Raw genomic sequence first — 25,841 nt, forward strand, 5'->3', positions numbered from 1 at the left:
TCTCTGATGATCTGAAATGAAGAAAAACAAAAAGGCAAAGATCCTTCACTTACTTCAAAATTTGTTTCACTTTCCTCCTCACTTCCATAGCTGATATGCAACGACTGATTACTGTATTCGACCTGCAAGTGAATTTCCTCCTTCCACAAACTAGCTGCTGATTTATCTACAAGACTAGCCTCTCTTTGGAGAACATAATCATCATCATACTGATCAAACTTAGGGAAATCATCAGTATAAAACATATCATCAAGCATACATGTCATATCAACAGATCTCTCTTCTCCAAGATAATCTATAAAACAATCATTATCAGGTCTATGACAACTGGGATAAGAAAGAAAATGTTTTGGATCAGCCACTTTTTCTTCTTCAATCAGCGAGCCATGGTCTTGAACATCATACTCATTCCTTGTGGTGATCTTTTGCATCATCTCTTCCACTACACTTACCAAAATGTCGAGCTTTACCTCTAAAGATGTCAATTCCTCTGGATCTATGTTCTTCATCTCTTCTTCCTTCAACTTTGCCCTTCTGATCAACAAATTAGCCTCTACATCTACTGCACTGTTTTGCATCTCTTCAAGTGTTGCAAGGTTCCTTTCTCTCAGTTGAAACTCCATTTTTGGATCAAAGGCATCTGGGTAGTGCAAGAGAGCAGATCCAGGAGGAGGTCTTATATTAACTGGCATCGAAAAGTAGACTTGGTTAAACCTGGCAGAAAAATGTTGTACTGTCTCCCCTGGCATTCTTTTAAGCTAGTTATACTTTTCTATAGTCAAGAAAGGGTTTTGTCTAATCATCCAACTGTCAAGGAAAACTTTGAAGAACTGCTGGAAATCTGAGATGCTCGCATCAGGCAAGGTTTTGAACCAACTCTTGACTTTGCCTTGCAAAGAAAGAGCAAAAAGCCTAATATTGACATCCTCTTCATCAACTTCAAAAAGGTCAAGAAAGGACTCAAAATTCAGTACATGTCTCTTAGCAGTGATGTTGTCACATTCACCATCAGATATTGGTAGATATAGGTAATGATTTTTAGGGAAAGCATGGGATATAGGAGGTAAAATCAGAGGTTTGTATCTATCTAGAATTTTACAAGGTATAGGAATATGTACAAAAGCTGTAGAATCAGTCTTTGTCTCCTAAGGCTCATCAGTTTGAAGATGATCATCATAAAATTTAGAAGAAGGGTCTTGATCAAGATCAAAGGCATGCGCATATTTTGTATCCACAATCTTCAAAGGGAAAGAATCAAATGCAGATCTAGGATCTTTCCTCGAATACAATATACTTTGTAAAGCCTTCTTGACATTCTCGGGAAAAGAGAAGAAATAATTTATAATAAAGAACATAATGTCTTGGATGAAATTCCAACTTGAATACCTGATCTTTCCATATTGTCCCTTCATGTTTCTGCTGGTCGGGTTCATCCTCTAGTGGAGTCCTTGGATCTGATCTCAAAACTGATTTGGAGTTACCAGGTGAATGATTTCAGCCTTCCTATGTCTGATCGTTGTCCACCATCAACAATCAGATCTGAACTTGATACATTTTGTTGAGGAACATAAAACTACATTCCCCAGTATGGTCGCCACTATGTTAGGGCCTAGATCTACCTCAGGTTGAAGGAAGGCAGGTCTAGGGTAACATCAAACCATGCTTAACTTGGTAGCTAGCCCTACCAGGTCGGAAGAGGGCTCTCTCCTTGTCAATCTCAATTAGGATATTGGCAATTAGGGCTTGAGATGATTGAATTTAATGTAGATTTTATTCTAGGTATAGTAGCTCTATGGTTTTTGGTTGATTTTTATGGTTTGGTTGTTGGATCAAATGGAGCAGGCAGCTTGGGTCTGGGAAATCAAGTTAGAATTGCAGACATGTTCTGTGGGGCAAGATAGATAAGTGTTTATGCACTAGTAATTGAGTGAAATGGTTGATTTAAGACTACTGAGGGGCTGAGGAGGGCATGCAAAGACCATGAATCCTCTTCAGACTACTGAAAACATTAAAAACTAAATGCATTCCCAAGGCAAAGCACTGATATCAATGTATTTTGCCTATTTCTCTTGATTCATTTAGTTTAGAGGAAAGGAAAGATTTTGAAACATATAACACATGAGAAAAACTTATTACAGAAGAAGAAATAATTCAAAAACACAGTATCACAAGAATCCCACAAAAATAGCTGCAAAACTTGGTTTTATTCCTTGCCAATCTGCTGATACAAGTATACAATGTGTGCACCAGTTCCAAAAAGTTCAACCTTTACAAATGACCGATAAAAGACATCATATAGACCCAAAAACCATCTGAGCTATCCATCAGGGGTCAAATCCATGAGTCAAGGAACTGTTTCAACAACATCTAAACTAGGAACAAGAAAATAGGCAGTGGAATAGCTTGCCTCTAAAACTAAGGAAACTGATACATTCAGTTTAAAATCACCTTTGCTTTGATGTATCTACCCCATCAAGTGTTTTACATCAAAATTTACATCATATTACATCATTTACCATGCAAAATTTACCAAGAAAAGAAGAAAAAGTCAATTGCTGAAGAGACTAGGCGAAATTTGACTTTTAGGCAAAATTGACAAAATTTGCCTAATGCGCAGCGCCCTGAGCCTGATGCGCAGTGCCGCTTCAAGGCTACTTTTGGAGGCCTTCCACTCATCCAAATCAGGCCCAAGATAGCTTGTTGGAAATCCCTGCCTGTCTAGTTTCTGGAACACTTTGAATTTTCTGATTTGGAGGTCATTTTCCCCCTCAAAAGTGGATTCTCCCAAGACTGGTTCCTGTGTGTCCAAAAAGTGGTAGAGAGGGCACTTTTTGAGTGTTTTTTTCCCTTTTGGTGGCCAAGATCTCCTCCAAAATTGATGAAACTTTCTGGGTTTGCTTATTTTTTGATGTTGAATCCAAATCTACAAGCCATTTGTCAAGAGGATGCACCAATTCAATGTGCAGCACCGGTGGCGCTGCGCATCAGCCGGAATTTCCTGTGTTGCCTAATTCAAAAATTGGAAAATGACAAAATTGTTTCAAAATTTGCCCAATTTTGGCTCAAAGCTGCATCATGGGTTACTTTGTTGGGCTAAAGTCACATCAGCCAAAATGTTGAGCTTTTCATCCTTCTTTTTTCCTTTTAAGGCCCTCCTTAATCTTGCCTTAAGGTGCTTGATCCTCTTGTTGCATATTCTATTTTGGGTCAAATAATGGTGGGCCATATGCCTTAGCATCTTGTTGTCTCTATTTGTTTTCTTCAGAAGGCCATCAAAGTGGATATTTACCCTTTCAAGCCATATCTCTCTCTCATGATCCACTTAGCCCTCTCTAAATTAACTGACAAAGCTTGTATCTTGTCCTCTTGCTTCTTGATGATCATGTCTTTGACAATCCTTGGATCTTGAGCATCCAAGTCAATGACATTAACTCTTTGTGTCTCCTCATGGTCAACAAGGTCAAAATCTCTCTCCATTTTTATGGCTGTGAACACTTGTGGTTGTATGGACAATGGTGAAGTGAAAATAGAGTGGAGGAATGAAGTGGACAGAGTGTATGGAGGGGTATGTGAATGTATGAGATGTAAATAGAGTTTAGGGAATGTGAATGGGATTTAGGAGAGAGGGTAGTGCTTTTAGGGGAATAGGTAGGGTTTGTAGGGAAGTAGGTATAATAGGTTTTGTATGTGGAGGGTTAGGGTTTTATGTAGAATAGGGTTTGGGAATAGTGGGATGTAGGGATTAGGGTTTGGGGATTGAAAAAAATAGATGAAGGGAATAATGTCTAGGGAGTTAGGGAAGGGATTAGGAGATAGGTTTTGGGCAAATGGATTTAGGGCATAGGGTTTTAGAAGGAGAATGATAAACAACTGTGGTATGAAATGTATGAGGTAGTTTTAGAGAAAAATTAGGGTTTAGTTTTTAGAGAGGTATAAACCACCAAAAATTCATGTAAACCCTAGTTTCAACTGAAAAGAGGCTCTACTTACTTGATAGGAGGTGACATGAGGAAATTGCAGTGATTGAAGATGATTTTTAGAGGTTTGGAAGCTTCACAGCCCAATGCACAGTGCCACCAGCCCAATGTGTAGTGCCTCCCTGATGCGCAGTGCCAGTGTATTTTTCTAAAGGAAGTTTGGCTCTGATGCACGACACCTCCCTGATGCGCAACGCCAACCTCCCAATGCACAGTGCCACTATTCCTATGCAGAATTCCAACTTCAAGGCGAGTTTTGACTACCTTCCCAATGTCAAAATTGGTTGTGTGATAGCTCGTTGGAAATATTTTCGAGTCTACTTTCTAGAAATTTTTTTATTTTTCAATTTGGAGTTTATTTGCCCTGTCAAAAGTCAAATATCCCAAGACTGGTCAAAATGTGCAACCTAAATTTAGAGTGTTGTTATAGTCAAATTTTGAAGGTTTTCCTCAACTCCAAATTGAGCTCATGATAGCTCACTGGAAAGCTATATCTCTCTAGTTATCAGCTGACTCATCAAACAAGTCATTTGGCGAACCATGCTAGGACAAATCTTGATTTTCCCAAGGTCACTCCAGAAGTGCATAAATCCTCCTGAGGCCAATGATGTTTTCGACATTTCTCCCAAACCATGAAACCTGTGTAAAAATTGAAAGAGGTTTTTATTCTTGGGTCAAGGATGGACACAAACCTCTCTCACGTTTGTCAAATGCATATTTTATTGCTCAAAAACATGGCTTGAAGAAAACCTATCCCGATATGTGGAACAGGGGATTTGTAGAAATGAAGGGAAATGAAGGGGATAAGGGGCTTCTAAATTATTGAAAAAAATTTAGGAAGTAGGGAGGGATGTTAGGAATTAGGGGAAAGTGGAATTGCAAAGATTGAGTGAGGGGAAGGGGTCCAAAAGGGCAAAACACAGGCCTAGCCTAGAAAATTGTCAAATTGTAGCAATAAACTAGGGTTTGTGGGAAAATGATGAATTTGATGGATATGAATGATGGGAAGGATTTAAGAAGGTATATTAACAATAGGGAAAGGTGTATGAGCATCAGGATACTAGTTTTGTTGATCATTTGGCCATCCAAGAAAAATTACCTTCAAAACCCTAGGAGAGGGAAATGGCCTTACCCAAGTACAACTGAAGCACGAACAAGATGTAAAATGACCCATTGGAACCTGAAATGATGATAATTCTTTGAATGATGGTACACTTATCCAAGTGGTGAGACACTTGGAAAACTTTGGAAAACAAATCCTAGACCTAATATCACTTTGTAACAACATGTTTGATCACTAGTGGGAGGCTTCAAAGACTGACACTAACACATAAATCATTGTTGAACATTGATGTGAATAAGATGCCAGTGATAGACAGTGCAAAGGTCAAAGAGCAAGTTCCAAAGTAATTTTAGAAAGAGGGAATTGGTTCCAAAAGTTCTTCTTGTGGGTTGCATAAAGTGTTTTCTTTGAAATGGGATGGCGATCACATTTGGTCAAGAGTCGAGCCAAGCGCAAGGCTAAACAAGCTAAGCATCGTCATGTCGATATTGTACAAGGTGAGAAGAACTTGAAGTTTCTTAGGTTTCCTTTGATTAATGACCAAGGAGGAAATGTGTTTGTTCCTTCAAGGACAGTTTGGTGTTCTTTGTATTCTAGGAAATTGCATCAAGATGGTATCTATGACAGAAATTCAAGGTCTTCAAAATCAGGGAAAATGATCAATTTTCATGAAAAGCTCAAAATGTTGCATTCAAGAAATTTTCAGTGGATTGAGATTGGAAGGGTGAGGGAGTTGTACCCTCATATATTTGTTGATTGATAAAGAGATTTTGGAGGTCCAAAAGCTTCCAGTGGGGAGGAATGATCTGTGGATCAATTTTATGCTCAAAATTCAAAGTTGTCAGAATGTATTAAAACCAGAACGACTGCATAGATCTCGTTGTTTTGAATCCGATGCCATTTGTTTTGTGAAAAACAAACATCATGGTGGATTGTTTTGAATCCGTCGACTAATGGTGGATTGACACATGGCGCAATAGGTTGGATGTACATGGTGAGTTTTGATTTGTTATAGGTGGGCCAATGAGGGAGTGCCACATGGCCTCCTCTTAGTGGCAAAATTTTTGTTGAGAGCAGAATTGCACCTCTCAGGAATCGAATGCATCACTTCATTTCAACTAACCATCCACATTACCGCTGCACCACGTGTGTTACTCATTAAAACTTATGGCGAAAACATGTTTTAATGTTTTTATAAAGGCGCGTTTGTGGGGGTGGGGTTTGGGTTAAGCCCTAGCCCCTGGCCACCCCTGTGCCATAGAACTGCGAGGGGGGGGGGGTGCTAAGGGCTAGGGACTAGCCCTACCTTAAGGCCATTAATAAAGCCATAGCCTCACGGCATTACACAACCAACCAAACCACAGAGCCATATAACCGGCATCCATGACCGAGCGCAATGCATTTTGAACGGGGCCAACCCCGGGTCATATAGACCCCCACATGACTAACAATGTGGGAAAAGGTGTCATTTTGGAAAGCGCTGGGCTTTAGCCCCAACGACATGTTACACTAAAAAATGTCACCATGGCTATTTACAGTTGGTATGGCTCTATCAACAGTCATACTACCCTCTTAAGCAAGTCTTATGCCTCTGCTATCCATGTCAAACTCTAAGAAAGAGAGAAAGTCTTTATAAATGTGTTTATCTCTGGGTACGCAGGTTCTCTCAACCTTGCCTGTGGGTACGCACCTAATGTTCATGATGTCTGCGTCCAAAGACGCTCTGTATCTAAAGGGGCAGGTGCATCCCTCTGAAAAGATTAAAATGCGCAAGTTTTATCTTCAAAAACTTACTTGTGGTCATTTCTAGAGCATTCTAGAAGGTTGTTTGACGTGTATGAAGCGCCTCCAGATGGTTCATGTACCCCTAACAAAGAGGAACTTATCCCATCAATAAGGGAGCTATCCCACCCAAAGAGGGGATTATCCCATTGATGTTGGACCTGAATAAACTTCCTTTTGAGCACTATAAATACAGGCATTGGGCCAGAGGGAAGAGGGGGCTGAAAGCTAATAATTCCTAAGGGTAAATGCTGCTGGAATTGGGACCTCTTTGTGAGAACTAGTGAGGAGAGATTGTCATCTTTACTTGTTTCCATTGGGAGGAGGGTGAGCTTTGTCAAAGTAAAGGAAGACTCTTGTGGACCCTGGAAGGAGCTTGCACAACACCAAGGCTCAGGTTGTAATGGTTCCTTTTTTGTTACCTTTAATGCAAATTAGTCCATTCTTCTCAATAACTTGTTGTTTATGGGTTATTTCATGTACTCCTTGGTCTACATGTTGAATATGCTTTGTTTTATGTTATAATCAGGTGCTATTTAATGGTTTGACTGTTGGTGGTTGCAGGTTTTGGAGAAAAGGAGGAGCTCATCCAGATCAACAAAGCTTGGACTTCTACAACAGCGTTTGGACAAAGGTAAGAGTCACGTACTTGATTTCTCATATAATAATGCATGTTTAGAGAAGGATAGTTCTACTTTGTTTTGTTTGTCATTAGAATGTCTTAGACTTCTAGGAAGGTCGGTTGTGTCCGCACTATTGACTGATTCCGTGTGACAAATTGGCGACTCCGCTGGGGAGCCATTGTTGTGAAAGGTCTTTTCCTTTGAATGAACTTTGCTCTGAGAAAATTGGTTTATTTTTCTGGTTTTTGACTGTGTGAACTTGTATTTGGGTGGATTAGCTTAGGATTAGTTTTGTTTTAGTTTTTCTTGAGTTTTTCCGAAGGACGCACCCTCTGAGTGTTGCACAGTGCGTCCCTGGACGCACTGTCGCTGTGTGCACAGAGCGGGCCCGCACCTGTCTTAACAGGCTGCCTGCGTCCCCTGCTAAAATTTGAGAAAATTCTATTTTTTGCTTTTTCCTCTTAGATTTTGATTTTTCTTAGTTTTTTCTGCCCAGATCCATAGCTCTCTTGTCAAAGATTTTCCCCTGAACTTGTTTCAATAGCATTAAGTGTTTTAGTGGATTTCATAGAAGTTTGACCCATAGGGTTTGATTTTTGAGTGGGTCTTGTAGTGACTTTGACGGTGGAAGTTGTCAAGCCTTAGATCTCTCTGGTTTTGTCAGCATTCTTAGAAGTCAGACCTGTCGTTAAGTCTACCTATGAGAGCAACCTCCCTTTGAGTGGTCTCTTTGGCAAATTTCGAAGTACTTTTTGATTGAGTATTGAATTCCATTTTATAAAAAGAACAAAAAGATTAGATTTTTGTTTTGACTGGTTTTTGATTCTGCATTAGCTGGTCCTTGATTTGATTTTGGTCAAGTAAAACATCCAGGAATCATTTTTGTAAGCTTTTGTCCTCTTTAAGTTTTGCTTGTAGGTAAATTTCCTTTTAGTTTGTTTTTGCGTGATTTTGGCTTGATTTCCTTTGATTTCTTAAATTTAATTTTTGATAAATAGTTTCATTTGCTTGGCTAGTTTAGGCAAAATACAAAATTCTTTTGGAATCGAATTTGCTTTAGTAGCGTTTTTAAGTTTTTGAAGAAAAGGAATTTTCGTGAGTAAATAGAGGTTATGTTTGTATGCTTGGAAAGAAAAGAGAATTGTTTCTTTGATTGTCTTTACTAAGAAAGTTGTTTTCTATAAAATTTGCATCTCTCAACTCTCTTAGTTAGGAATTTCATTGAAAAAGGAAAGTAGTGTAAATCATCTTAAGTGCATTTTTGTAGTGGATTGAGTCGAGTCTACACACCATTGGTTTCACTTCCGCTACCTTTTGTCTTTAAGGAAAAACCATAAAATTAACGCTTAAAGTAAAATCAACGTAGTAACTTTTATTTACTAGGGCTCTGAAACACCAATTTAGATCAAGCTAGTGTCTTGGAGTAGGAGAGTAATTAACTCTCCAAGACAACAAAACCAAACAAGTAGCTTATCTTGTGATAGAATAAATCCAATTGTCTCATTTGTACTCTGGGAAAGCTCCTCTTAAAGGAGAAGCACGAGCTCGTGTCCGAACCAGTGAGGGGATCAATCCTCCCTCGTTGGGAACGACGCCAGACACGCACGTATTACAAACGGTAAACCTCGGATTAACCATTGTCGAGGAGCCAGGGGTCACTTGTCGGTAAACCTTGGATTGTTGTCAAGGAACCGGCAAGGGGATTGAGCTTGATACTCTGCCCTTGCGTGCTGTCGGAGTTTAGACTGTTCCCCCAGGTGCATTTGTTGCGGTTGGTGACCTTAGTGACCATTATCTTTAGGATTCTACCGAGGTGACGGTGGAGGGAAGATCCCACTGTACCTGGAGCAGACGTCGGCTAGACTCACTTGGATTTTTCGGGGGGTTCACTTCACTCGAGACGGTTAAAGTGGAGGAACTTGTGCCAGTCTATTCATTAAGCAGGTTGCCGGGGTAACTGTTCCACCCGCCACTTCTGTACTGAATCCAGCGATGTTGGGCTTCATCACCAACTAGCGCTTTCGGCCTGGAAGGCTACTGTTTGTGCTTGGTTTGACGCCCTAGATTCTTTAGGCGAGTGATTCAAATTTGTTTGGTTCTTTAGAGACTTTAGGTGGTTTGATTTGAAATTTTATTTTGTTTTCGTGTGTAGTAGTTAAAAGTTTTTAGCTGTGGCGGAATTACCGAGACAGTCCCGTAGACTTCGGGGCCAGTCTCCTGAAGTTGTTTCTGTGGCCGAATTGTTGAGAAGATCACGTAGGCTTAGGGGATCACCTCCTCGAGACGACCCAGGTAATCTAGAAGGTTTAAAAGTCCTAGTAACTCCTCCTAGTGGCAGTAGAGTAGGTTCGCCTGAAGAAGGAGAATCTTCCTTGGTAGTCCATTCAGATTACCAAGGCTTAGAGACAGGTTATAATCCCGAAGCTGTTACAGTTTCTGAGCTTGTTGGTAGTTTTTCGTCTGCTAGTGATATAGGCGAAGAACCAGAAATATCTGAACCTGTTACTCCGACTTCTAGTGTTCCTGATTCACCAAGAATAGAAAGAATTATCACCGAAAATCTTCCTACTGGTTTGATTGTTATCGAAGAACTTGCTCCAGAGGAAGAAATAGGCGTCTCTAACCTTGAAGATCATATTACTATTGATCTAAGGGAGCGTGAATCTATCTTTTACAGTCCTCCTAGAAGTACTACTTGGTACCTTTCGTTAACCAATCATTTAGACAACTTTGGGCTAGGTTTTTCTACACCTCGTACTCCTTTTCCACCTGGAGGTATTCACACTCCTGTAAATATGGCTGGTCCGTCGTCCGTGTTTTCTCAAAGTCCTGAATCTTTTTTACATGGCGGTCCTTATGTTCCCACTGGGTATCAATCTCTTTCCGGTACCTTTGCGGGGGCATCTCCTCGACCCGTTGATCATGGGTTATTAGTTGGAAACAGTGGTAATGTACCATTGGGTGTAGGAGACATTTACATGATGTCCGGTTCAGTTCCCGTTTCCCAACCTCAAGGTGGCCAATTACCGCCTGGGGGGCAGCCTCAATTAACGCCTGGGGGGCAACCTCAAGGTACGCAAATTGCGTCTGGGGGGCAACCTCAAGGTCAGTATACTCCTATGGTGCAATACATGCCTCAAGGTCAACCCTAGCCTCAATATGTACCCCAGGGTCAACCTCAGTATCAATATCAACCTCAAGGATGGCAACCCCAAGGATGGCAACCCCAAGGGTATCAACCCCAAGGGTATCAACCTCAGGGCTATCAACCTCAAGGTCAAGGTCAACCCCAGTATCAGTATTTACCTCAAGGTTATCAACCTCAAGGTCAATACTCAGGTCAAGGTTATCAACCACCTCAAGCTCAATCATATGGTCAAGGTATGGGAACTGCACCTTACAATTATCAATCCTATCCTCAATCCGGCTATGGATCTCAGTATCCTCAACCTGTTACGGGTCAATACCCTGGAATGTTAGTATGGGATCCGTCACAGGGTCAACAGGTGTTGCAGCCAAGTATACAGTTGGTACCTCAAGCTGGACAACCCGTAGTTTCTGGTCCACCCCAGCAACCACAACCTGTCCAGTCAAGTGTTCAAACTCCTGTAACTTCGGTAGTTACTCAGCCGCCAATCGCACCTAGTACTCCATCTCAAACGACTGCTGCAACTACCGCCACATCTACCATACTTACTTCTGGAGTATCGACAGCTCCAGTTTCTACTGTCTTTGTAACCACTCCTCAGACATCTTTACCGTTGTCTGGATCTACGATTCAAGCCACGGTCCAGATGCCTGTAGGTCAGCCTGGTATAAGTATGGTTGTCACTACTCAACCTCAATTTTTTCACCAACCGTACCAGGGACAGTACCAACCTGGGCAAGCTGTCCAACAACCGGTTTACCAGTATCAACCGTATCCTGGGTACACTTATCAACAACCTCAACAACCCCAGTACGGTCCGGTTAATCCTGGTTTTCCAGGAGGATATAATATCCCAAATGCGACTCCTGTTCCTAGTTATCCTGAATATCCTCCTCCTGGGGCCGGTATTGTGACCCAGAGTTTTAGAGATCCTAACCAGCAGTTACCGTTTATCGCAACTTTGGATTTACCAGATTTGACGCGCCTAACGAACGATCCAATTCAATATCTTCCGTTCTGGCCGCCAATGCCAAACAAGTTGCCCAGCGATATACCCAAGTTCGAAGGTAAGTCTGGAGAGGATCCGTCCAATCACGTGATGACTTACCACCTCTGGTGTGCTTCAAATTCTATCTCGGATGATTCGATCCGCTTACGTCTTTTCCAGCGTACACTCATTGGTCTCGCGGCCAAGTGGTACATTGAGTTACCACGGGCCTCTTTTTACAATTTCAGCCAGTTAGCTACCTCGTTCCTAACTCACTTTTAGTTGCCGGTCAGATATGATAACGACACGGAATTATTAACTTCACTAAAGCAATCGACGTCCACGTATATTTCTGATCACATTCATGAGTGGAGACGTCATAGAAGGTTAGTGAAAGTTTTTATCCCGGACCAAATCTTAGCTGAATGGTTTGTTAAATCATTATTACCGAAGATTACTGAAGATGTAGCTAAGGCCGGAGTAGTTACTGAGGAGCAAGTCATTGCTCAGGCGCAATACCTTGACTTGGTTTATACTCAGTCGGGTACGTTACACGAGAAGATCCCAGATCTTCCAAAATCGAATCAAATCGCTGCTGCTCCTTCGGGATCTCATGCTGCTGATGGTATGATTGGTACCGTGAATACAAAGAGTAAGAAGAAGTCTTCCAAGGTTTCAACTACTCCTATTATCACTTTGCCTGATTCCCCGACAGGAGAGTCTTCTCCTGAACTTACCGCCGATATTCACGCTGTAGAGTCATCTACGGCCAAATCAAAGAACGGTGGAAAGAAGAAAGGTAAGAAGAAAGAGAAAGCAGATAAGGCTCCAAAGGAGAAAAAAGAGAAGTCGGAACCTAATGACGAGAAGCGCAAACCTAAATATCCTTGTTTAATTTGTGAAGAAGATCATTTCACAAGGGATTGCCCTCATCGGGCAGAGGTTGTGAAAATCGTTAAAGGTTCCTCAACTCCTGCTGTTTTGAAAGATCCATTTCCAAAGCAGGAGACTAAGATGATAGGCTCTTCCTCGGGTGCTAGTGAAGAACCCATATTAATGATGTCTCACGTACGGATTGCGACTCGGTCGCATGATTATGGTAGTAAGAGTCTTGTTGATGGTGGCAAAGAAGCAGAATCTTCTCATTCTAATCCATCAACCTCAGCTCCTAGTTCCGATCCACTACAGATCGAGAAACCTAACCCAGACTTGGTAATCAAACCGCCCGCCAAGGGTATACTTCGAAAATCTGCTTTCAATCCACATGCGAGAGTAGCTCAGAATTATAACATTGTTGAGGACTTAGTTGTTTCACCATCAGCAATGTCGGCCTTGGAAGTGCTGCAATCATGTCCAGCACAGCGCAAATTACTATTGTCAGCTATAGGAGCTGTTGATATTCAGGATCCGAACCTGATAATCTTCGATCTAGAAAATAGTACACCGTGTCTCCCTCATCAAATGGCTTTCCAGATCCCAGTGATAGTAAAAAACAGACCCGTTCATAGGACTGTAATTGATGAAGGAGCTTCCACGTGTATTATGTCGATTCAATGTTGGAGATCGCTTGGTTCTCCTACATTGAACCAATCCCCGACCATTCTTAAGGCCTTCGATGGCCGTGGGTTCCATCCGTTTGGCATTCTTCAGGATTTTCCTATAGGGGTTGAAGGAAAAACCGTTAGTCTGGATGTGGAAGTGGTTGATGCCCCTCTAGACTACAACCTTCTTTTGGGTCGAAGTTGGTCTTACGCTATGACAGCGGTCGTGTCATCGGTCTTCAGAGTTATAAAATTTCCACACAATGGTAAGATCGTGACCATAGATCAGCTGGCTTATTTTTCATCTGACCCAGCCTCTTCTGAGAGTATTCAGCATGTCGGAAAAATGACAATCCCTTATAGGGACGTTGGCGTAGGTTTAGTTAAAGATTCCGGTTTACTGGGAACTTTTCCTTTCCCTCCAATCAACGCAGACCCTTCATTTGCAACAATTCATATGATTACATCAGAAAGTATTATCTATGATGATCCTTGGATTGTCCCATCTGAATCTGAGATAGACTCATTCGGTGATGCTATGCCTTTGAGTCCATATGAAATTGCTTATGAAGCAGTTATGTCTTTTTCCGACACGAGTTCAACCCAAATTGACCAAATGAATGTGGTCAGTGAAGAGTCACTTTTCACATCAACCTCAGAACGGATAACGTTTCCTGAAGTTGTGTCATCTGACGAACAACTTCGCGAAATCCTAAGTTTAGACGATCTACCATGGGAAGATCTCCATCATAGATCTTCGTTTTTACCTGAAGATGATGATTTTGAAAAAGATTTTTCGTTTATTTTTACCGCTGAATATGTCAAGGACGCTCAGAATCCAATGAAACATCCTGATTCTGAGTTGAATTTAGCAAATATTTCTCATACTATTGCCATTGACATTTCAGTAAAAACTGGAACTATTGAGAACATTCATATAGGTGCCTCATGTACAGACGATGAAATTCAAAATTACAAGGCCCTATTCCAAGAGTTCTGCGACGTGTTTGCCTGGTCTTACGAGGAGATGCCAGGAATTGATTCCTCCATTGTTGTTCATGAGATTAAGACTTACCCGGACGCTAAACCCGTTCGGCAACGTCTGCGTCAGATACACCCTAGGAAAGCGGCTGCAATAAAAGCAGAAGTTGAGAAGCTGTTGAAAGCAGGTTTCATTTATCCAATTCCATTAACGGATTGGGTTTCGAATATTGTTCCGGTGAACAAGAAACAAGGGACGATAAGAATCTGTATCGATTATAGGGATATAAATCGTGCTTGTCCAAAAGACAACTATCCCACGCCCTATATCGATCAAATCATTGATGATTGTGCCGGCAGTGAAATATTTTCCTTTATGGACGGTTTTTCCGGATACAATCAAATCAATATTCTACCTGCCGATCAACCAAAAACGGCTTTCATTTGCCCTTGGGGGACGTTTGCTTATTGCAAACTACCTTTTGGGCTTAAGAATGCCGGAGCCACTTTCCAACGGGCAATGTCTTACGTGTTTCATGACATCAAACAAATTGTGCAACCGTATCTCGATGATTTGCCTACTCACTCTTTACGTCGAGCTGATCACCCTGTTCACTTACGAGTTATTTTTATGAGGTGTCAGCATTATCGAATTCGTTTGAATCCACACAAATGTGTCTTCTGCATAGAAGTGGGACGATTGTTTCGTTGTTTCAAAATCCGGTATCCGCGTCGATCCCTCGAAGGTAGAAGCTATCGTCAAATTGCCTCCTCCTTCGAGTTTACACCAACTCCAAAGTTTGCAAGGGAAAGCAAACTTTTTACGTCGGTTCATTCCTAACTACGCCGAGATTACAAAGGGTTTCACCCGGTTGTTAAAACAAAATGTTCAATTCTTTTGGGATGAGATAGCTCAGAAATCTTTTGATGCGCTCAAGCACGCGTTAACCCATGCACCGTTGCTGCATCCTCCCAACTACAACCAGGATTACCTCTTGTATCTCGCCGCCTCCCACTCCACCATCGGAATGGTTTTAGTTCAGGAAGATGAACTCGGAACGGAACATGTGATATATTATCTTAGTCGGACCTTAAATCCAACTGAGTTAAAATACTCACATGTGGAAAAGTTGGCTCTGGCAGCCGTTCAAGCTGTTCAGCGTTTTCGTCACTACATCCTTCTCCGCAAAACTATTGTGATTTCGGATTGCAACCCTATGACCTATATTTTGACAAAACAATTGCTAGGGGGCAAGTACTCCAAATGGATCGTTATCCTGCAGGAGTTCGATTTGGAGTTCGAGAAGTCCAAGTCTAAGAAATCCTTGGTTTTCGCTGAGTTGATGTGTGATTTCCCGTATACTGATACAGAGACTGTGGCAGAGGAGCCCATTGCGGACGAATCTTTGTTTCTTATCAGTACTTTAGATCCGTGGTACGGGGATATAATCATCTATCTCCAAACCCAAACCTTTCGGCCTGAAGCTTCAAAGTCGGAACGTCGAAAAATTCGGTTTCAATCCCAGCAATACAAAATTATTGGAGATACACTTTATCGCAAGGGGGCAGACTTGGTTTTTCGACGTTGTTTAACTCACGAAGAGGCTGAGAGGGTTTTGAATGACTGTCACTCTGGAGCATGTGGTGGTCATATGTCTGGGTATGCCACAGCTCAGAAGATGTTGCGCGCTGGCTATTTCTGGCCGTCCATGTTTAAAGATTGTATCATTGCTGTCCGGAAGTGCCACAACTGTCAAGTGTTTGATCGCAAGATGCGCGCACCACCTGCTCCTCTCCACCCTATAATTGCCGTTGGTCCATTCGCCAAATGGGGTATCGATTTTATTACTTGTAACCCTCACTCGGCCGGGGGGCATGCGTATATCATCCTCGCGGTTGATTATTTTACTAAATGGGCCGAGGCGATGCCTACATTCGACGCAAGCGGAAAAACAGCTGCAGTTTTCGTATTCAATCATATCATAACTAGGTTTGGTGTCCCACAAGCAATCATTACTGACCATGGGAGTCACTTTCGAAACATCATGATGACTGAGCTTACAAGCCAGCTTGGTTTGCGCCACGACAGTTCTACTCCTTATTATCCGCAAGCCAACGGCTTGGTTGAATCTATCAACAAGGTTCTAGTCATCATGATTCGACGGATCATTGGTATCCATCGGTCGAATTGGCACAACATGTTGTTTTCGGCGCTATGGGCATACCGAACCTCAGTGAAAACTTCAACAGGGTTCACTCCTTTCCAGCTAGTTTATGGCTTGGAAGCCGTGTTACCCATTGAATGCGAAATCCCATCACTTCAAATGGCTGTCGAATTACTTCCGGCTACTTCCGAAGAGGAGAAACGTTTGTTATACTTAGCCAAATTAGATGAGACTCGACGTGAAGCTACTTTAGCAATCGAGACTCACGCGAAGCGAATGAAAGCTCAGTATGATAAGAATGTGACCCCTCGCAGTTTTTCGGAAGGAGACCTAGTGCTATTATATGATCAAGCTAACGATAAGCTAGGTGCTGGAAAATTCGTTCCTATGTGGCATGGGCCCTACATTGTAAAGCGAAAGCTAGCAAAAGGGGCCTATGAGTTGGTAGATTTTGATGGGGACTCTTTGGGTAAACCCAGAAATGGGCTTTACCTAAAGAGGTATTATGCTTAAATGATGGGTGTGGAGAATTTTTTAGTTAGGTTAGATTTACTTTTCTAGCTAGTATATTTGTTAGTTTAGTCAGTGTGCTTAGTTTAGAAGAGTGTGTTTTCGTCGTTATTCTGGCTTATCTTGGTTTTGCTCTTGATATTGCAGATGTCGACGTCTCTCCAAACATATATAAGATTTGCTGATGGTGCTTGTCGTAGTACACGGAATATCTCTTCCGCAGCTTGGGTTATCTATTCGCCCTCTGACGAGTTAGTTTCTATGCATGGGGTAAGCCTCGGTCAAACAACAAACAACATTGCAGAATACAGTGCAGTGATTGAATTATTATCTGAGTCTATTTCATTTGGGATTCAGAGTTTGATAGTGAGGTTGGATTCTGAACTCGTTGTATTACAGCTTAATAGAGTTTATGCCATTAGAAATCCTGTGTTGTTAAGATTGTTTTTGAGGGTGCGTCTCTTGGAACGTGAATTTGATTACATTGAATATCAACATATTCCAAGGTCTTTAAATACATTAGCAGATGCATTGGCGTCTCGAATGTTAAATAGACATTTGTAAACAATCATAAATGCAAATTTATAAACATTTCATCATACATGTTAAACAAAGTAAGCCGGTAATAATGATATATATATAGATAGAAGTGTGTCAAAAAATATACATCGCCTTCGATCATAGGTTTAAAACACCTTATGATCGGTAAAATGATAAGTACAAAAAGTCAAAAATGTCACATGTGACTACAAAAGGTGACCATCCAGTCACTGGTGATGCTCTCTGTAAGACACTACTGCCCGGGCCACCTTACATAAAAACCCCCTAATAGGCCCCGGGACCGCGACTACATAGCGCTGCAGTCTGATAGGAATGTCGTCTATGGTCGTCTCCGGTATGCCTACCGTGAGACGCTCTAGGTCATGCTCCAACTCGACTAGCATCTCTGCGGCCGCATCCTGTGGGGCCGGTGGCGGTGCAGGTGGGTGTCTCCTCTCGAATGCCCGGAGATTGGCTGGACGCCGTGGGCCTACATCTGCATTTTAAACATTTTTTACTGTCAGTTTAAGGCGATATATATAAAAACAAAAAAATACATAACTTAAAACACTTGTGAAAAACAAAGTACCTCTGTCATCCCATTGTTCTCCCTGTGGAAGAACCATGTCCGGATCATTCCGAAAATCTACTCCGGCATACGGAAAGTCCTGAATCGCAAACACCTGGTCCTCTAACCAGTGAAAATAACCATCAGTGAATCGAACAACTGCCGCACCCTCGTAAGGATGCCGGGCCATCACCATAACCCATCGTATCAGCTTTGGCTCCCGAGGACCCAAAATATCAACAGTGAGATGCTGAGGGATCAGCATCGGAACTCTCTCTAAGGCAAAGCTCACGACTATAGGCCCATATCCAAAGGTCTTTAGCTTTCCGGTATTTACCCTGGTCAGTTGGGCTTTCAAGTTAGCCGACACCGCATCGCACCAGTTGAAGATGGTGCCTTGGAGACAGTCAATTGCCATCTGCATTTGGGACCCAGTGGCAATATGTAAAGTGGCTGAGCCACAAATCCTGGTCACAGTGAAAGCTAAGACCATGAGTTCACGCCGAGAGATGTATTTGATCTCTATGCCTTTCGCATGGTGTCGATCGGGTAGGCACCAATCTGCTCGGAGACTATCAAGGGATTGGCCACCCGGCCTAGTCCCGGCTAGATTGAGTTGCTCACCTCTATTCGGCAAGCCAGTGAGAAAGTAGATGTCGGAGGGCTCTATCTCGAGCTGTTGCTCTCCGATATAAAAGCATTGGTCATGAATGTTCCATCTCTCGACCAGCCACTCCAAGAATCTTACCTGAGCCCTCATGCCAGGTATGGCCCAGTATTTGTATAATCCACATCCTCTTAGGGCATCGAGGGAAGGTTGATGATTGATTGCAGCTTCATCAACCTCCTCATGCTCTCTTTCTCTCCAATCCAGCATGGTAAGTGCCCTACACATGAACAAACAGGCATTAGAATTAATTTTAGGCAAAATGAATGGTTAAATTGGGAGCTTGGGGTTTCAAATTCCGCGTTTTGCGGAGGACGCACCCCGCGTTTGGCACACAGTGCGCCGGGACGCAGGTGGCCTGAAGGTAGCCTGCGTCCCCCGACCTTTTCCCTGTGTAGGAAAAAGTCGAGGGACGCAGGCCACCCTTTAGGGCACCTGCGTCCCCCGCGGAGCGGTTTTCAAAACCCAAAACCCCCCAAAAATCAAAAATGAAACCTAAAATGAAATTCTAAACGGATGAAATTGACAAGGAGGATGTTGTGAAATACCTAAAAGGGACGGCGTTCGATTCTGATGGTCGGATTTTCCGCAGCGACCACGGGAAGTTTTTTTGCCAAAAGCCCTTTTTTCAACCTCAACAGTAAAATGGTAAAAATGATATTGTAAAAAGTCTTTTTATAGGTTTTTTGGATGAATTTGTTCATTTTTCACCATGAAAGGATGTTTTTCAATGAATTTTTGCCTATCTTAAACAGGTATGAGTAATGTGTCGTTTTTGTGCAGGACAAAGAGATTTAGAGGGAAAATTGTCATTTTTCACAAACAAAAATATCAGAGTCATCTTTTAAGCCCTTTTCTGACTCCTAAAACATGAAAAGATTGCCGAGCGTTTCTTTTATACTCGTTAAAACGGAATTAAAAGACGGTCCCCTTATAGCTCTTTTCTGACCGTAAAATCAGGAAAAGATTGCCGGGTTTTTGTCGTTTCAAACTCGATATGGAAATAAAACGACGTGTCCTTGATCACTTTTTACTTTTCAGGTCAGTGGCACTAATCATGAAAGTACTCCTTGGTCGCAAGATCAAGCGGTTCCCCCAGGTATTATTTTATACTTTTTTCGGGCTTGAGGGACACAAATCTACGAAAAAGTTCAACTTGGAGTCTTCTTAAGTTTTTCAGACTCTCTAAAATTGAAAAACGCTGAGTTATCCCTATACTGGACTCGTTAAAATTTCACAATAAAGGACCTGTTCAATTACAAAAAGGAACGAACCACTCCTTCCTAGGGTTCGAATCAAAACTAGGTTGGACTCATCCGAAGGATGAGCTTATAATCAAGCATATGTTATCCTCCTCAAGCTTGTTAAAAATAAAGAGGTACTTGCCAGAAATGGTGGGGGAAAAGAGAGAAGAATGAACCTATTTGTTATCTTTTACTACAGAAGAACCTTATCACCACTCTTGGACACGACACTTTTGATTCACCTGGGTTGGGAAATCTTTTACCTCACAGTTGACCAAACCACTTTGAAAGTTTTCAAACCGGGTTCCGGGGATTAACTTTGAGTTATTTATCACCAAGCCATCTGTCGTGTCGTTATGTGTTCAAGAGGTCTGCAAACAAAACTTTCATCTGCAAAATACTTGTCATCCGTTTGACCATCCCTGAGTCAGTCCTTACAGCAACATTTCTTCAACTTGACCAATGATTTCGTGTTGTGGGCTTGCCTGCAACGGGTCACTTTCTATCGACATCAACACATTATCTAGAGAGATGACTTAGAAATCGTCAGTACCTTGAAGTCTGCATGCATCAATGGCAGGTTTCTCGCCTTTGACGTCAGTTTACATCATTGACTTTCGATCGAAGGATTCCGTGAAATGTTCGACATCAACTCATTCATTCACATCTCATGGATTGTACTGGGTACTTTGAGAACCATTGACATTACTGGTGGTCTCTCTCACGCTTGTTAACAGTTTACATCATTGACTGGTAATCAAGTGGTTTCTACCATGTTCGACATCAACTCATTTATTCGCATGGATAGGATCGTACCAATTCGGGAAGTAGAAATGAAGACCCCGGATCTAGTTTCCACCATCCAGGCTGCGAGGAGTTTTGTATTCATTATCTAAGTAGACTAATCATAAATAGATGGATGCGCCCATACTGTGTCTACAAAAGTCTATGATTATGATGTACTACAAGATCATTCCTGTATCAGAGTAGTTAGTCTGTTAGTTAAAGTTTTGATCTGAGTATGGGGATGCCTACCTCAGTAATGATATAATCTTATACATGTATTTTGTGTTGAAAATTGCAGGTTCCGACCAAGTTCTCCACAAGATAATCCTTGAAATGATAAAGCACTTCACCCTTCCTAGATCCTATGAAACCCTAATCTACTACAGGCTTCGCACTTTAGGGGGCAATCTGTTACACTAAAAAATGTCACCATGGCTATTTACAGTTGGTATGGCTCTATCAACAGTCATACTACCCTCTTAAGCAAGTCTTATGCCTCTGCTATCCATGTCAAACTCCAAGAAAGAGAGAAAGTCTTTATAAATGTGTTTATCTCTGGGTACGCAGGTTCTCTCAACCTTGCCTGCGGGTACGCACCTAATGTTCATGATGTCTGCGTCCAAAGACGCTCTGTATCTAAAGGGGCAGGTGCGTCCCTCTGAAAAGGTTAAAATGCGCAAGTTTTATCTTCAAAAACTTACTTGTGGTCATTTCTAGAGCATTCTAGAAGGTTGTTTGACGTGTATGAAGCGCCTCCAGATGGTTCATGTACCCCTAACAAAGAGGAACTTATCCCATCAATAAGGGAGCTATCCCACCCAAAGAGGGGATTATCCCATTGATGTTGGACCTGAATAACTTCCTTTTGAGCACTATAAATACAGGCATTGGGCCAGAGGGAAGAGGGGGCTGAAAGCTAATAATTCCTAAGGGTAAATGCTGCTGGAATTGGGACCTCTTTGTGAGAACTAGTGAGGAGAGATTGTCATCTTTACTTGTTTCCATTGGGAGGAGGGTGAGCTTTGTCAAAGTAAAGGAAGACTCTTGTGGACCCTGGAAGGAGCTTGCACAACACCAAGGCTCAGGTTGTAATGGTTCCTTTTTTGTTACCTTTAATGCAAATTAGTCCATTCTTCTCAATAACTTGTTGTTTATGGGTTATTTCATGTACTCCTTGGTCTACATGCTGAATATGCTTTGTTTTATGTTATAATCAGGTGCTATTTAATGGTTTGACTGTTGGTGGTTGCAGGTTTTGGAGAAAAGGAGGAGCTCATCCAGATCAACAAAGCTTGGACTTATACAACAGCGTTTGGACAAAGGTAAGAGTCACATACTTGATTTCTCATATAATAATGCATGTTTAGAGAAGGATAGTTCTACTTTGTCTTGTTTGTCATTAGAATGTCTTAGACTTCTAGGAAGGTCGGTTGTGTCCGCACTATTGACTGATTCCGTGTGACACGACAGTCACATGCCACCATACGAACAGAAGCACGGGGGATGGAGGGGCAAACCCTTAGTGGCCGAGCCAAGGTCACATGGAGGAGCATAAGACCAAGGGCATGTGCCAATGAATGGGTCAAGAAAAAAACCCCAAAACTCAACACCTTTTGCGGTCATATCACTGCCACATGACCTTATTTTTCGGGACTGGGGGCGCCCTTATCTATCCTACAAATTCGCCCACCGAGCGAGAATTGTGCCAAGTTTAGCTCATTGTTTCCGTGTTTTGGTCACACAAGCTAGGTTTTGGCTAAATTGTAGGATGCTTAGTTGTAGAACTTGGAAAAATGAGGAAAGAGGCATAACTCAGTCAATATTTGGCCAAATGAGGAGCAAAAATAGTCAAAACAAGGGTTTTTTTTTTTTACTGTTTTGGAGCCATTGGAGCTATCCGAGTTGTATTATGAGCACTGTAACTTGAATTAAATACTACATTTTGAAGCATAATGAGAGAGGCCCAACCATTGGAAGCTGGACCAGGAGATGTAGCCCAGGAGGGGTGAACTCCTTTATCATTTGTTGTCTTGTGTTTGCTGTTATGGTATTTTTATCTTCAGTATTTGCTGCAGAACTGATTTTAAAAGCATGTTATATGTTAAGTATTTGACATAATTGTTTAAAGACTCCATAAAAATTTCACATGTAAATTGACATAAACCCTCAAGCATTTCACTTGCAAATTGTTAATAAATCTTCAAGTTTCACATACAAATCAAAAGGGGATGATGAAAAAGGTGCCCTGGGTGAGTAGAAGAAACAATTTTCCATCAAAACCAACTGAAGAATTAGAGCATGTATTGGCAAAGAGGGTTAGTGGGAGGACCCAAAATAAGAAGTATTATGAATATTTGGTCAAGTGGAGAAATATAATTTCTAAGGATGCACCATGGGTTTTTAAGGAATAATTGGCGCACCTATGAAGGCTTTCTCCTTTGTAACATCTACCATTACATCCACATGAGCTTGAAGCTCATGTTTTTCTTACCAATAATGGCTAATTCAGAAGCATCTTTGGCCTAAAATAATCCACAACAATCAATTTTTACTTAGTAGTTATAGGATTCAATAAGAGTGCTACTATAACGTTGCAACTTTGCCTTGTTGTTAAAATGTTGTTACTCCACCATTATTATTATAGTGCCATGAATCCACCATTGCTAATATACTTTTTCAACTCTACCTTGTTATTAAAGTGTTGTGAATCCACTATTGTTGTCACAATGTTGTGGATCCACCATTGCTATTACATTGTTACAATTCTCCCTAGTTGTTATAGGTTGTGACTTCACCTTGTTGTTACAATGTTGTGACTCCACTTTGTTTTGACAATGTTGCAACTCTACTACAACAATAGGGATCATTCCTTGCTATGATTTAACTAGCCTTAAAGGATTTTGTGGAAAATTGATGGGCCACCTATGTGAGGAAATAATAACTACTTTTGCAAACGGACGATGAAGTTTAATTGTTGTAATTGTTCAATTTCCAAACCATCATTTAAAAGAAATGAACATATGGGGGGTCAATGAGGAGGAGAAGGAAAGGGGAGAAGAGATCATGAAGTTGAGAGGGGATGTAGGTCTTAGGTAATTTAATTACTTAAATCAAGGACATTAAATTATAGATCTGAGAGTTTGTAGGGTTATGAGATGAAAACACTTTTGTGTAGGATTGGAGGAAATACCTAACAACGAAGTAACTTGAAAGTGAAAACTCCACATTAGAATTATGAATTAGATTTATTAAGGTCTATGGATGAATTGAAAATTACATGAACAATCTAATTGATTTAATAAGGAAATTAAACAAACTTTTAATCAAAACTAAAACCATAAGTGAATTACAAAATTCTAGCTAGAAAATAAAACATTCCTATCTAGCCTAGATAAATAGTTGGATTGAAAAATATATCAAGTTGAGGGGCCCTCACAACCAACTTGCTTTGGAAATAATTATAATGATATAAACAAACCATGCACACATACACCAAAATTGATTCTAAAATATTAACATGGAATTAAGTCAAAGGTTCATAAATACATATACAGATTCTCCTTTGTCTCTGTTTGCAGATCTCTATATTCTGTACATATTATCCAAGCATTCCACTCATATATTCCTCTTCCTTCACACCCTCCCCTTTTCACATCGAGACATCATTACTTTTTTTTATATAGGTTGTCCAATTCATGGAGTCATAATTGTTTGATCCTAAAATTATGGATATTAGATACTTATACATAAAATAAGATCTACGTGCCTCAATAGAGAATCAATGTAAGTAACTAATGTTAATAATAGAATCCATGGTTGGAAGCATGCCATCTCATCCTCATGCTTTGTGTTGGGGAAATCATATGAATGATATTTATCCACAATATTAAATTATCAACTAGGGATTCATAATCAGTAGAGTTGATACACTATATGTGTGGATAACAGATAAGTTCCTATGTATGATGAGTATAGCCTAGATAAAAAGAATTCAAAACCAATACTGACTTCCTCACGCAACTTGAAAGAAAAACTTAGAAATAAAATATTAATAAGAAATGTAATCTAATGGTTCTTGCTCGGATAAGAAGTCTATCCATTTACAAGCTCATGAAATGAAAATATGGATTCAACTATGTTTTCCTATAGTAGCTGATTTCGATTAACTTACTGCAATCAAGCATCAAACAAAATAATAATTCGTAATCAGCCGAGCTGCCAAGGAAAGCTGGAAGAATTTACATAACTAAAGAATCCACTAACACATCAAATTCATCAATTGCTACTCATATTATTGATTTCAAAAGAAAAGATTACAGAATCAAGTCTCCAGCATAACAATAAAGTTAAAACTCTATCTCCAACTAGCTGCAACTATTTGTCTCACTCTGTCTTACTCAATGTCTCTCTCTTTCTTACTAGCTAAATCTTATCATCTATGAGCCTTCTCTTATAGAGGAATGGCTGTTACATTCAATGTTAAAGATAAGATCAAATCATTACAAAAATACACAGTTTGCTTTCTTTACATGTTTGGCTTCATCCTCATGACACACAGTGCATGAGTGATGAAGCATATCTTTGATTTTCCATAAAAAGTAATGCGCTGACCATCAGTTCGCTCAGTCTCATCGAAGGTAGCTCACTTCAAACCATCGGAGCTGAAGAATTAGGCCCAGTATTGGATGAACGCAGGTAGTGCAGGACGGCCGTGGGTACCGAATGAACACAATTAGATGGTTGATATCAGCGCTAGATGAATGCATGTACCAGACGAGTATAGGCATGTGGGTACCGAATGAGCAAAGGTACTGGATGAACACAAGCACACAGGTACCAGATGAGTGCAAGTGCATAGGTATCAGATATGGCAGGTGCACAGGTACCGGATAAGCAGGAAAATGGGTACCGAATGAGAAATGTTGGAACCAGATGAGTAGGAACAAGGTCTAAAAATCTATGTGAGCCAATTCAAATAGTTAGAGAGTGCAAAGAATCAAATATTTCATTCCTACTAACAAGAAATCATAAAAACCATGCTTTAAAATATAAATTACCTCATATATACACAGGGAGGCTAAAATTCATGTTTTTGAAGAAGGTAGGAAAACAGTGAGTAGATTTCGAGGTAAAGTAGGTAAAAAATTGAGGATAATGTGGGGTATGAAAGGCATAAAAAAAGAGACTCAACACTTTGAACCCTATGTGCTAACAACATTGAGTAGATATTTGACTGAGATCCTGTAATTTGATGGTGA

Source organism: Pinus tabuliformis, chromosome 6 (genome assembly GCF_031772625.1).
Source record: "Pinus tabuliformis cultivar Carrire ecotype Pingquan chromosome 6, CPIR1, whole genome shotgun sequence".
In the NCBI taxonomy this organism is placed as follows: Eukaryota; Viridiplantae; Streptophyta; class Pinopsida; order Pinales; family Pinaceae; genus Pinus; species Pinus tabuliformis.